The sequence below is a fragment of the Acartia tonsa genome, chromosome 4 (assembly GCF_053477335.1).
Source record: "Acartia tonsa isolate MP-2025a chromosome 4, ASM5347733v1, whole genome shotgun sequence".
NCBI classification, from domain to species: Eukaryota; Metazoa; Arthropoda; class Copepoda; order Calanoida; family Acartiidae; genus Acartia; species Acartia tonsa.
The window spans coordinates 35028809-35041903 of NC_137263.1; the positions used below are offsets into that span (position 1 = coordinate 35028809).

The 13095-nt window shown below is 29.9% G+C and overlaps 1 protein-coding gene across 1 annotated transcript in view; it reads right to left on the minus strand.

Annotated features, from left to right (window-relative positions):
- The window catches only part of Rgl (Ral guanine nucleotide dissociation stimulator-like), a 102160-nt gene extending 89835 nt beyond the window's left edge, over window positions 1-12325 (minus strand). The window contains exon 1 of the mRNA XM_080157795.1: window positions 12106-12325. The gene's annotated coding sequence lies outside the window, so the exon portion shown is untranslated. The remainder of the gene's footprint in view (window positions 1-12105) is intronic.
- Window positions 12326-13095: the final 770 nt, after the last annotated feature.

A 13095-nucleotide genomic window follows, 5' to 3' on the forward strand; every position in this document is an offset into this window, starting at 1 on the left:
CTGATACTACAGGTATATATGAACCCATATTTTTTATGTCAGTTTGATAAAATATTTAGGTTTAAAGTTTTTATTAAACCGAGATTAAAAAAATTGATTTTTTCAATAATTACTCAACAGAATTTTAAAAGTAAGGTGTCAAAATAAAGATCTTACTATTTTTGTTCATACTGGCCATTTTCTTCTTTTATTTTGTTGCGTTTTAGTACCTTAAAACCGACTTAATTATTTTAAAAAAAAACTTAAATTACTTAAAAAATAAGAGGTCTACAAAAAAACCGATTGCATATCTGAATTCTATGAAAAATTTTACATCTACTACTTACTAAAAGAGCCGGCTAGCTATCTTAAATAAAAAGTGAAAAAGTTGATACAACTTCTTTTAACAAATTATCAAAGTTATGTTAATGACTCAAAGAATTGACATAGACTATTGAAAGAACTTATAAGAAAGAGGGGTTAATATGATTTAAATTAAATTAAAAGGATTGTGTACCAATAATTTTCCATCGCCATTTTTCTATGGATCCAAATTATTATGAAGAGGCGTAGATACAATAGGACAAATTCATTTAATTTATTCTAGTTGGGCGCATGAAACCGAGTCCTCCATCTTTAAATTAAAAAATGAACTAAAAAGCTGTTTAAATAGTAACCATTTGTATATTGACTATGTGATATTAAATTGAAGTGTAAGAAGCTATTATAACATCGACATATGGCTCAGCTTAAAAGTGTCTTTGAATTCGAAGGCATGATCAAGAGAATACTGTCATGATTATGTTCTAATGATATTGAGCCGAATCCTGTAAAAATTATCAGTCTTGCCTGTTTCCTAAGTCCTACATAATCCATTATATCCATGTAAGGCTAAGGGAACCCTAACTCCTAGGCTAACCTAGAAAATATTAGAGTATTTAGATTATTTAAATTGTTAAAATAACACAAAAAAAATCATAACTACCAAGTTTTTTTTCATAGTTGAGACTGTTTCGGGTTCACAACTGTATTCTAATTAAATTTTTCTTTGTTTTTTTAGTAGCGAAGCTACTCTATAATTCGAAATGTCCGTATGTCTGAAATATTTAGGGAGAACATGATTTTCTCGCCTCATACAAAAGATAGACAACTGAAACTTCTTGTCAACATCCCCTTCAATATGGAGCATAATTAAGTATAAAACATCCATGACGGTCGGACTGTTATTAGGTAGGTTTTCAACTACTTTTATGTTTCCTCATATCAAGTATTAGTAGATGATTAGAGAGTCTGCTTGTTAATCCTTTTGTGTGTGTTTTTAATCAAATCAATTATAATCCTACACAAAAATTCATATAATGGTTTTATGCTATATCAAGCTTTTTTGTTTATCAAATCAAAAAAATATAAGTAATGGATACAAAAAAGAAATATTCTAAACAATGAAATTCCTAGAATTTTTTAATGAGTAGGGCAAAGAATTGATAATTCGATAATTCGATGGCGCTCCCTTTTATCAAGCAATGTATAACAAGGATGATAACTTACATAAGTAAGGAGAAGCAAAGAGTTAGAATGAAGAAAAGCCACACAGGCAGACGGACAGGGTGGTTTATAGTGTAGTTAGATGCTTATTAGTAAGGGAAATTTAAGAAATATTAAAGTCTATCTATAATCTATATTTTAAAGTCAGTCAGACCTTTCTATTGTCTGTTTTTGATAGAAACCGAGCAAGTACAATATAACCTTAGGAAGTAAATACAGAGAATATTAGCTTTGCTTTTTAAAATGAGTTTCATTCACATCAATTTTATCTGAACTTTGACTTTTTCTTTTGGTCTTTAAATCTGAAATTTTTTAAGGTTTTCTTATAAATAATCAAACTAAAACTTAAAAGAATTATCTGTTGATTAATTACTCAAAAATTCAAATTAATGTCCAAAATAGGATAATCTCATTTCCATGTTTAAAAATAAAATGTAATAGTTATTTATCGCATTGTATTAGGTTTCCGTGGGTATCAAAATAAAAAACTGGTGTTTATCTTTTATTTTAATATTCGTGGAAAATTTTCTGTAATTCAATGCTTTACATGCTTTTTCAGTGTGGCTAATCCACCGAATATTAATCGATTTCGATGCCATACTGGAAAAATGTTTAATATGTTATAGCTTAGCTGTGTAAAAAAGCGAAATAAATACTTTTAAAATTTCAATTATTTGCTGCATGTTGCAAAAATTTTATGCTAAAACAAACAAAATTTCATAACAAAATAAACTATTTGTTAAAAACAATTTATGTTGTAAAGTTATAAAAATTATTTGGAATTGAAGATAATTCTACATGTTTGATAGTTAATAGTAGTTGAGTATCCACGTAGATATCCATTTACTATTGGGTGCATTTTTGGATTTTCGACTAATATTAGGAAATCTGTGTAAATTCAACTACTTTTGAGAAAAACAAAGTTTCAAAATAATTCTTTCTCGTTTTCATTCGAATCCGGTGGATTGGAACCGGTTCTTATCCATACGAAAAAACTATGTCTAGCATCGTATTATATCCAGCTTTCTACGAATATAGAAATGTACAATCATAAGATTAAAACCAGTTTTTTCAGCCCTGAGGTTTATAATACGATGAAAGAAATAACTATTCCCTAATTTGTTATCCATAATGGACATGAGATGCACAAAAGATTTGCTTTTAAAAATACAAATTAAAAGCTATTGTGGATATTTAACTAACATAGGGGAAAAGTGTGGATATTCGAAATATTACTTCATGCTCGACTACTATTGGGTAAATCGTGGATATTCAAGCACCATTGAACCGTTATTTTATAGTCACTAGACATCTTGCAAATGTGTTTCTGTATACCTACTTATAACGGTTTACTGTTCTTCCTTCTCAGAATGTTGTTATTGCTAGTTATGGACATAATTGTCCCTGTATTCTGTAATTCATTAGGTTAATTGAATCAGATAAAAAGTTGTTTATTTAATGTAATTTCATAGCTTAAAATTGTTTGAACATTGAAATTGAAAAGCCATAGCAAATTAGAATGAACAGTCAGAAATAATTGCACTTTAAAACAAGAATATGTAGTGTAGATTATAAGTAGCGCAGCTATACAAGTATTAAATATATAAATACCTTTTATTGTTATTTCCCTGCACTGACAAGTAACGCAGCCCCAAGCCTTGATGTAAAAAATATATTTTAAACAACACAGGCAAATTATTTCTAATCCTATTGTAAAAAGTTTCCTCGCTAACCACACCACTGAACCGACTAAGTTCTCCATTTTAGCTAAGCTATATAAATAATAGGTAACGGGAGGATTTTTGCTGGTTTTTAAAATTAACTCTTCCTTCTTCCAACTTCTTTGAATATAGGGTCCCTAAGTGATAGGGGTGCATCCGCAAGTGTATATATGTAGGGCTTTTCCCTAAGGCAGTATACCTAACGTACTTCTTTAAAAATTACAGAAAGAAATCTAGGAGTTTTTGAGATTAAAGATTAAACAAGAAATGATTTAAAGAACAGCTGAAAAACCAACTTAAATTCCCCTTTCATCATTTAATCATTTGTTTGTTGAAATAAAAACTGTTCTAAATCAGAAATAATTTGCAAGGCTTGAGTAAATCTAGCAAATGCACAAGTTAATTTGCTATAATCCTATAGATGTAAAGTAATCTTGCAAAATCTAAAGTAACAGGTTGTATTTCTGTCTGTGTGCAAACAACTGAAGGGATAAATCAAACCCTATCCCACCTTCCCATCCCCCCCCCCCCCAAAAAAAAATGCACCAAAAAATGCTTTATCTAATCTAACCCATCATTGATTTTAACTATACAACAAATTGCTAAATAAATTTACATTTTATTGTGAAAGACATTTCAGAGACTTTAACGAACAGATAGACAAGCATACTTCCTGCTACTTTGTATTACATGCATGAACAGAGTGACCTGTGTATATGGTAATTATGCTAAAGAATGCATGTTTCTAATTCTACATTTAATTTAACATTTTTTATGTGCTTTAAATTTGTTTGTGTGCATTAGATGTGTTCATTATTTTTAAAATAACGTACATGTTAAACACGATAAAAAATCTAATTCCAAAACGATAATTCCATCTTCAATAAAACTTTTTTTTATTTTTACAATGAAAAGCGAAGCAGCCTTAAAAGACTTAATATAGATCAATACAAATTTAAAAAAAAATACATAAAGAATTTTAAAAGAATATAATTTTGAACAAATCTAATGTGCATGACTCGCGTTAGTATGTGTAAAATACTGCATGTGTATGTTCGTGTGTGTATGGTATTTTACAGCTTTAACAGTAATGGTAACAAATATGCACAAGAGATATTGCACCTCAATAAAAATTATTTCGCCTTCAAACTTTCTGCCAGTCAAATGAACTGTTTCGTTATTTGTATGAATCAGGAATAATACAAAATCAATGGGCAATTAATTAATCTAATACTAGTAAAATAGTTTAGGGGCAATATATCTTTTCTTCATGTGAATAATTCCTGTCCTGTCCCGATAAGCATGTACTCATGTATTGTTCTCCAGGTTGTAAACCAAATTACAAATTGTGGGTAGCAGTATCTTAGCACCCTAGAAATATCGATTAGGATCAAAGAAGCCTAAACTCCTAGCCTCCCCGTAGTTTTTTAACAGGTTTTGGATTCGTGTCTCGACCCAAACTCGTCTTGTGGCATAATTAGTAAATATAGTTAGAATATACTGGCCCATAACAGACAAAACTCGTTACCATGCACAGTAAGAACTTCAACACACAGGGTTGGTTGTCTGCAAGACGTTCGTCTAAGTCATCGTGTACTTTACTAAGCAAATTTGGTTCAGGTACACACAAATTGAAGTTTTTTCTATAGATAATCAGGAATTAATAGTATTTTCTAACTCAACTTAAATGTTCTTATTTCCTAGAATATGTTAAGGCATAATATTGTTATTCGTAATATGCAATATTATATGCGACAGCTCAAATGTTCTTACGATAGTGTTTAAGCTTGAAAATAGCAAATAAAAATGGATATATTCATTCCTATTCAGTTATTCTTAATCTTGCAGATAAGAAAGTAATAAGGACGGGGAAATTAATCTACAACCTTTTCCTCCCCCGAACAAACTGCTTTATTATATCCCTGTAACGAAACCTTGCTATAATTGAAATAATCTTTTGTTGTTTTATTAGCCCACCTCACATAATACACAATACACATAGAAGATATTATTACATATGTAGATGCACATGTGCAAACACATACGCATAAAAATCGCTTTTTAAAATGGCAAAAAATTAATACCGGCTCAGGATTTCAACTATTTAAATGATGAATAATTCCTAAAATCCTTTTTCTTTGATTTCTCCCCTTCTTACCCACTACCATTTGTTTAAAACCCAAAACCATTTCAGTTTGGATTCAATGGCTGAAACTATTTTTCTAGATGAGGTAGAAATTAATAATCATGAAACTATTTTTCTAGATGAAGTAGAAATTAATAATCATGAAACTAATTTTCTAGATGAAGTAGAAATTAATAATCATACATATATGGCATGTTTTGATATACAATTGTCTAAAATGAAAATAAGAACTTACAAAACAGGTATTATATATTATTGCTATCACATATTCATAAGTAAAAGGATATCTAAATCCTAAATCAACACATGAGTAAATATTAGAGTAATCCCCCACCATCTCTCAAACATTTTAAAGCCCCTAGGTGCTAGGGAAACTGCTACTATAGCAAAAAAAAAGTATTGTGGCATGTTTGCTAATTTTAAATCTATACGGATTTGATTAAACACCAAGCTGGATGGATATTGGATATGTTACACAACAAACATTGACAATTAAAATTTACATGAGAACATGTAATATACGCATGTAATATACTCATGTAATATACGCATATACACATGGAATTTCATAAACATATAGCTGTGAAAGTGTCATGGTGTTTGTTTGTGTGTTTACCTATCTCTCTTTCTCATACTAATGTTAATATGTTATGTAATTTCACATAAGACTCTAGTTAGACTTTAGAGTAACGTTATTTCAATTATATGTCAGCCATGGCCACTCAAATCTAAAAGCAGGGGCGAGGGGGTTGTAAGGATGGTGTAAAGGAGGTGTCGACAAACCCCCTGGAAAAAATTGGACGTCTTCCTTATTCTGTTTCCACCCTCCTGGAAATCTCACGTTTTATGCAGAATAACTATGAATGCATTTTACTTTAAAATGACGGAATAGTTATTTCTCGTATCGTATTATAAACGGCTTTCCGCGGATATAGAATGTACAATTATTAGATTAAAACTAGTTTTTTTAGCCCCGAGGTGCCGGATCTTAGGTCGGTAAAAGATCCCCGCAGAGGTTAGAAACAAGTTTTTCGTTAAAAAATTAAGCAGGAGGGGGTATTTGTCCCACTAAGCTATAAAAGGAATTATACCCCTTTTGCTTGTTTTGAACATTGATAAATAAATAGGAAATGGGATCTTTAAATGCCATGTTTCCGAACACATAAATTTTTATGTGCAATAAAAAAATCTTTTTTAGATTTTTTCAGCAAAGCTTTTCTATAACTGAAGAATAAATTATCTTTGTGTAACATTGAAAATTAAGTGAGAATTAGGCGCAATAAAAATAGGCGTGACAAAACAAATTCTTGCGCTTCGAGCGTCAATTTACCATTCACAGGACGCACTTTTTACTTGTTGATGTTGATTTCGTAGAGGATAGACATTTAGTGGGATGGATACACACCCCATGACTCTAAAATAGCACCCCTCTTGTGGTCTATAATACACCACCTTCAAGGGTTTAAGGAGGATGTCAAATTTTTCCACAAAACCCTGTGCACGCTACCATGTCTAATAATATATTATTGATTATGTTAATTAAAAACATATTTTTAAAGTTTGTTTTAAAGGAAGAATTTAACTTTATATTTAGTTAATACAATATAATTATTATAATTTTTATCGACCACAAAAATTTGGGCGCTTCTCCGAATCAATTTTGTAAGAACCAAAAATCATATTTCAACTCTTAATTAAATTTTTTTGTAACAATAGCAGATATGAAAAAAAAAACAATAATAATTAGATTTTTAAGATTTCAATTCATTAGTTTAAATAATTTCAATTAGAAAAGATGACTGTTTAAATTTTGTATTTCTTATGAACTAATTTTAACCCTTCCTGGACACGATGTAGAACAAGAATGAAATTTGCCAGTCACATGCATCTAGCAAGTTGTTAAAAGCGAAGCTTTTTTTTAAATTGGCATTCTTAAAGTGATAACAAGTTCTGCATATGCTTACTTTATCTTTATTTTTATACAAAAAAAATATAAGGAAAAATTTCAACAACAAAATTTCCAGATTAAACTTTAACTTTCCTTAAAATCTTTTTTTTGTACCTATTTTTTTTATTATTCTGAAAGGAATATTTTCTTCAAAAAGAATTTAATTTGCACGCCAAAAACTGTAACAATAGATGCCAAAAATATTTTATTATTTCTTCCAGGATTTTAATTTTTAATCAAATATATTTACGTCAATAATATAGAGACGAAAATAATATACAAAAAAAGTATTTTTCGCGTCGTATTATAGACAGCTTTCCGCGGAAATAAAAATGAAAATTTTAAGATTAAACCAATTTGATTAGTTCAGTGGGACCGAAGGCCCGGTCAACAAAACTGGTATTAATTTTATGATTTTTATTCTAATATTTATGGAAAATTGTCTTAATGATGATATACATGATTTTGATTTTAAAGTAAAACTGGTTCTAATCCAGCGGATTTACTTTTTAATTGATTTTGTTTCAGATTTTAATAATACAACAAGTTATGTGTTGTTATTTTAACAACACAAGAATGTAATCAGGTTGTTATTCGAATAAGAATATCCTTATATAACAGTAATAGGATGTATGTCTGGAGCAATATGGCTTACCTTTTGAATGAAGGATTTTATTTCTCTCTTTTGGGGAAATCGCCCAATATAAAACTTAATTTTTACTTTTTCTGAAGACTCATATCTAAGGTGGTTGAACGGATACCCCCCCCCCCCCCCTTTCACCTTAGTAATTGAAGGAAGGGTACAGACCAACATTATAAAGAAGCTTCGCTTTATAAAAAGTATGTCAAGATTACTTGAGAATAATCCATCAACCAAAACATCCTTCTTCTAGACCATAATTTATGAGGAGTGCATTCACTTACACACAGTGCAGTGGCGTGCACAGGGTTGAACTAAAGTTATGGGGACACTCCACCTAAATGCCCCCCCTACATAATCATCTTACTCAAAAATCATACAAAGCTTTTGATTGTAAATTGACGAGCAACGCACGCAATTTTTTTTATATCCCACTTAAATCTAATTGGAGTGTAACTTTTTTTTACTTGACAACCCCCTTGAATGTTTTGAGAGGGTGAAGATCCTTGTCAAGTAGGGTGCACATGGGTGTAAAGGGATGGACACCTAGGGAGTGATTCCACATCATCTACCCCCCCCCCCCTCCTTAATTTTGACAGGGGGTGAATACACCCCCTTTTCTGCAATTGTTCCTTTCATTTATAAAATTGTTTTCATTTTTAGGATCTTCTCTCATCTGCTGGCTATTGTATCTTTTTGCGAATATAAAATAATATAAAAATATGCGGAAGTGATAGCACAAAATTTATTCACATTTCTTCAATATTACGAAATTTCACTTAAAAAATTTCGTATTCGAGCACTCACAATGGCTGGAAGCCGCTAGTAAGCTGCAAATAAGCGGTTAAGCAGCCATACAATAGTGAGTTTAATTGTGTATTATAAAATGGGGAAAATTATTGTTAATTTAGCTTGCAAACACGGAACTCAGTTATTGGTCAGTTCGTTCATCCAGTAGGAGGAGAGGGATGGGGTAAATGGTAATTTTAACCCGCTGTGTACTTCTTTTTTATTTAGAGAACATGAAAATCTGTTGTAAGATCCAAGTAACAATATATCCATTTTTATAGATGATATTTTATCCTTACATGCACAATGTGAAAGCCAAAACGTACATACATTCTAACATAAATTTAATGAGACAAAAAAGCTAATTGACACATACTTTGAGGATAAAAATATCGAGTAATTCACGCTAAGAACTTGCTTTTTCATCATAAACAAACTGGTTTCTGAAAATTTTTATGTCTTCAGTGGGTTTATTGAAATTTACCATTGAATCTGAATGCTTAAAGTAATTAAACCTAAGATTTATTTTTGTATTCAGAGAGGTTTGTCTATAAAACTGCAAGTTAAATGTTACTAAAAAAAACTTATGTGTTTTTGTTAAAAAACACTTAATTTTATCAAATATAAATGTAATAAGTACTAATTTTGCTAGCTTTCAATTAATGATTACAAAAAGTATGTTTGTGGTTTCTATAAAACTCTGAAATTTCTTAATGCGAAATGTAATTTTAAATGGCAATTTATTATAGAAATATATGGTTAGAGTTTTACATTATCTTACAGAGATAATTTGTCTTAGTTTCATGCTTTCTAAACATATAAATCAATGTTTTTTTACCACGTTCATATGCTAGGGCGTGTACGCAAGATTCAACAACCCCCCTCCCCCACTCTCCCTACCCATACAGTGAATAAAATTTTTAAATTTTTTAACAGTTAATTAAAGATTATTTATAAAATTAAAATGTTAACCATAGTCTATTTATAATTTATAATTCTCAATCAATATAATTATTTGAATTTTCTTAGCTGAAAAGCAGCCTTTAGGGAAGCTTTGAATTGGTCCAGGGATAATTTACTTTTACACACAACCCCATTGTTAATTGCTACCATTATGAAAACGCGCCTTGATTAATGAAATTAAAAATTTAAGTTTTAAGTTTGTTGAATAAAAGTAAATGTTGTAAGGAGTGGCCTGACAATTATTTTGAAATAACGAGACTTTGATGGACTAGCACATTTTTCATACATAATTAGGGGTAACAGCAAGGGATATTTGTTAAAAAAATAAATAATTTAAAAAATAATAATTTTTATGATAAAACATCTAAAAGAAGTAGGTTTATTATTGCACTTTCTTAGTTAAATTTTTTTTTTCGAGAAATTTCTTGACATTTAAGACTTTATCATAAGTAACTAATAATAAAGATATACAAAAATAGTAGGTAGAAGAAATCAATATTTTACAAAAAAAATATAATGGATAGATAGATTTTTTACATTGATAAACAATTTTAAAATTAGGGGTAGGGCAAATTATTTTGAAAATAAAGCCCTTTTTTACATCATCATCCTTCCACACCTTTAATATTGTGGATACAATTACAATTACACTGAGCACAAATACTCAGGGATCTAAAGGGATAAGACAATGGTCGAAGTACTTCCCTAATGATGTTAAACAAAATTAACCCTTCTGTAGATTAAAATTAGTGGTCAAGACATTTGGGCACTCCACTAAAAAACCAATCAAAATTTAATAAAAGTTTAATCAAAATTGAATAAAACTTTGGGGACTAGTGTAATAAACAAATCAATTTCCCCTACCCTCCCTGACAAATACTAAAGCTTCTTTTATGCTTTACATAACAAAATAGATAAGGGGTTAGGTAACTAATGGCCACATCTCTAAGGGGTTAAACTATCACCCTTATAAACCCTGAGCAAGTCCAATACAAAGCAATTGGATCAGTGGTTATGCAGATCTCACTGGACAACGACATTCACATATACATCCAGCTATTTTAGAATAATGGTTATTATAAAAAAATGGAAGAAAATTATATTTGTCAGTCTTTTTCCTTATATTTCATATGAAATCTAATCCTACATAAATCCTTTTTCCTTATTAGGTACTGTATATGTTTTTTTTAACATTCCTGAAAAGATAAATATTCTTTTTTAAAAATCATCTTTTAACCTAAAAACAGAATGCATCATTAACCATCACTCAATTGTAGAATGAAAAAAAAAACGATATTAAGCTTTACTTAAAATGTTTGAGGTTTGCAACGGCAATAGCCTCAAGGGGCCTGGTAAACTTTATACAGCCTTTCTTCAAGTGCTTTGGAGTCAAGAATAAAAAAGTGACAGAACCTGTCCAGATATAATTAAAACTTTTGTACGCCAATATTTCAAATCAATCAATGCTGCCTACATTTTTCATCTGTAAAGCTCAGCATAATAATATGACGACATATTCATATTTCATATAAGAGTTTTTCAATCTATTTCTTAATTTTTAGTTTTAAAATACAATTTGGTTGACCAACCCTGTTGTTTATTTTTATGTAATTTACAATTTTTACATCCTGTGTTATTTGTTATTTTGGTATCCAATCCAGATTATCAAGGATAATAATATTCATTAAATTGTAGTGAGTAAATCTTATTACATATTAGGTCAAGAAAATAAGAGTAAACTGTACTACAGTCAGAAAGAATACAATTATAATTCTATTCTGCCACATATAAATGACTAGGACAGATTTATAGCTACAATTTCATTAAAAATGTAATTCACAAATATTTTTGGGAGGGGGGGGGGGGGTTCTTTAATATAAATAAGAATTTTGACAATTTATCTCCTACTAATATTGAACCACAAAAAACATTATTAAATAACGTACTGGTATAGCTTATTTTAGGTAAGGTTAAGTAAGATTAATGAGATCCCCACAGGGGCTATTCACTAGTAATTTCATGTCGAGAGGATGTTTTGTTTTTGGTATATAAAGCACAAAAACTCTATATTAAAATCTAAGTAGCTTAATATGTTATTTTTCAATTGTTCGTCTTAATATTTATTGTTTTATTTTGGTTATAGATAAAAAAAAATAGACAATTTTGAACAGCGTTTATTTAAAATAGGAAATGAAATAGTGTCATAAGGATGAAATTAGTTTATTAATCTTAACATTCCCTACAATATAATATCTATCTATAACCATAAGCTAAATACCACACACACACACACACACACACACACACATGTATATTTACAAGAATATCCTTGAAAACCGTATATTATATGAAACTATATATATGTATTAACTACCTGTTTTACTCTCCATTTAATATTTACACTCTAAATTCACTTGATATTATCTTTATAAAATCACCTGTTTTTTAATCACAAATAATCACTGAAACATATATTTTATTTATTATTTGTTTTCACTAAATTTCTATTAATAATAAACTGTATAAAAACACAATATTTATAATTGAAATAACGTGGTTTCCGGGGACTTATCGGGTTGTAACCCGGAGTATAACTGAGGAGTAGATGAGAGAAGAGACTTTGGAATTCTTCCTAAAGGGTTTTTCAAAATGGCACAGAAAAGTATTGATATAATTTTAGCGAATAAAATTTTACTTACAATCATATTAATGCATAAAAGTGTAGACCTGAATCGGTATTTAAAATTTTTAATGGTTTGAAAAATCGGCCCAAGCCCAATCATAAATAAAGGCTTCAAAAATAATAACTACTAATATTACATTAGGCGAATGAAGCTTTTGATAAAAGTACATGAATACTGAAACAATAACAAACTAACTACATTTTCATTGAAAAAAGTCTATAGCTGGTAGGTATTGGCAATAAATCGCAGATTTGGATATTTTAACGGCCTAAGCTTATGATATCTTTTATTTATCAAAATTTCCCTAATTTAACATAAGCAATGAAGATATAGTAATTTGCAAGCGTATTTCTGTCAGCCTTGCCTTTCGAAGAGCAAGTTTACTGTTTTTATTGTTTAATTTCGTAATATTTACTTTTCTGGTGCAATTTTTTTAAGCTGTAATACATTTTTTGCTATTTTAGATTCACGCCTATCCCATACCTCTTCCCACTTCCCTTTTCAACAATGTTTGTCTTAAATAGAAGGAGTAAACATATATTTAAATATACGTGGTTCAGCTTGCGCGGGGAAGGAAGGTAAAATACGCTACGCACGGGGGCGCACCTGTGGTGTGCGTTGAGCGCACTAAGAGCGCAATATGGTGACGCGACACGGCTATATTGGAGAAGAGGAAAGAA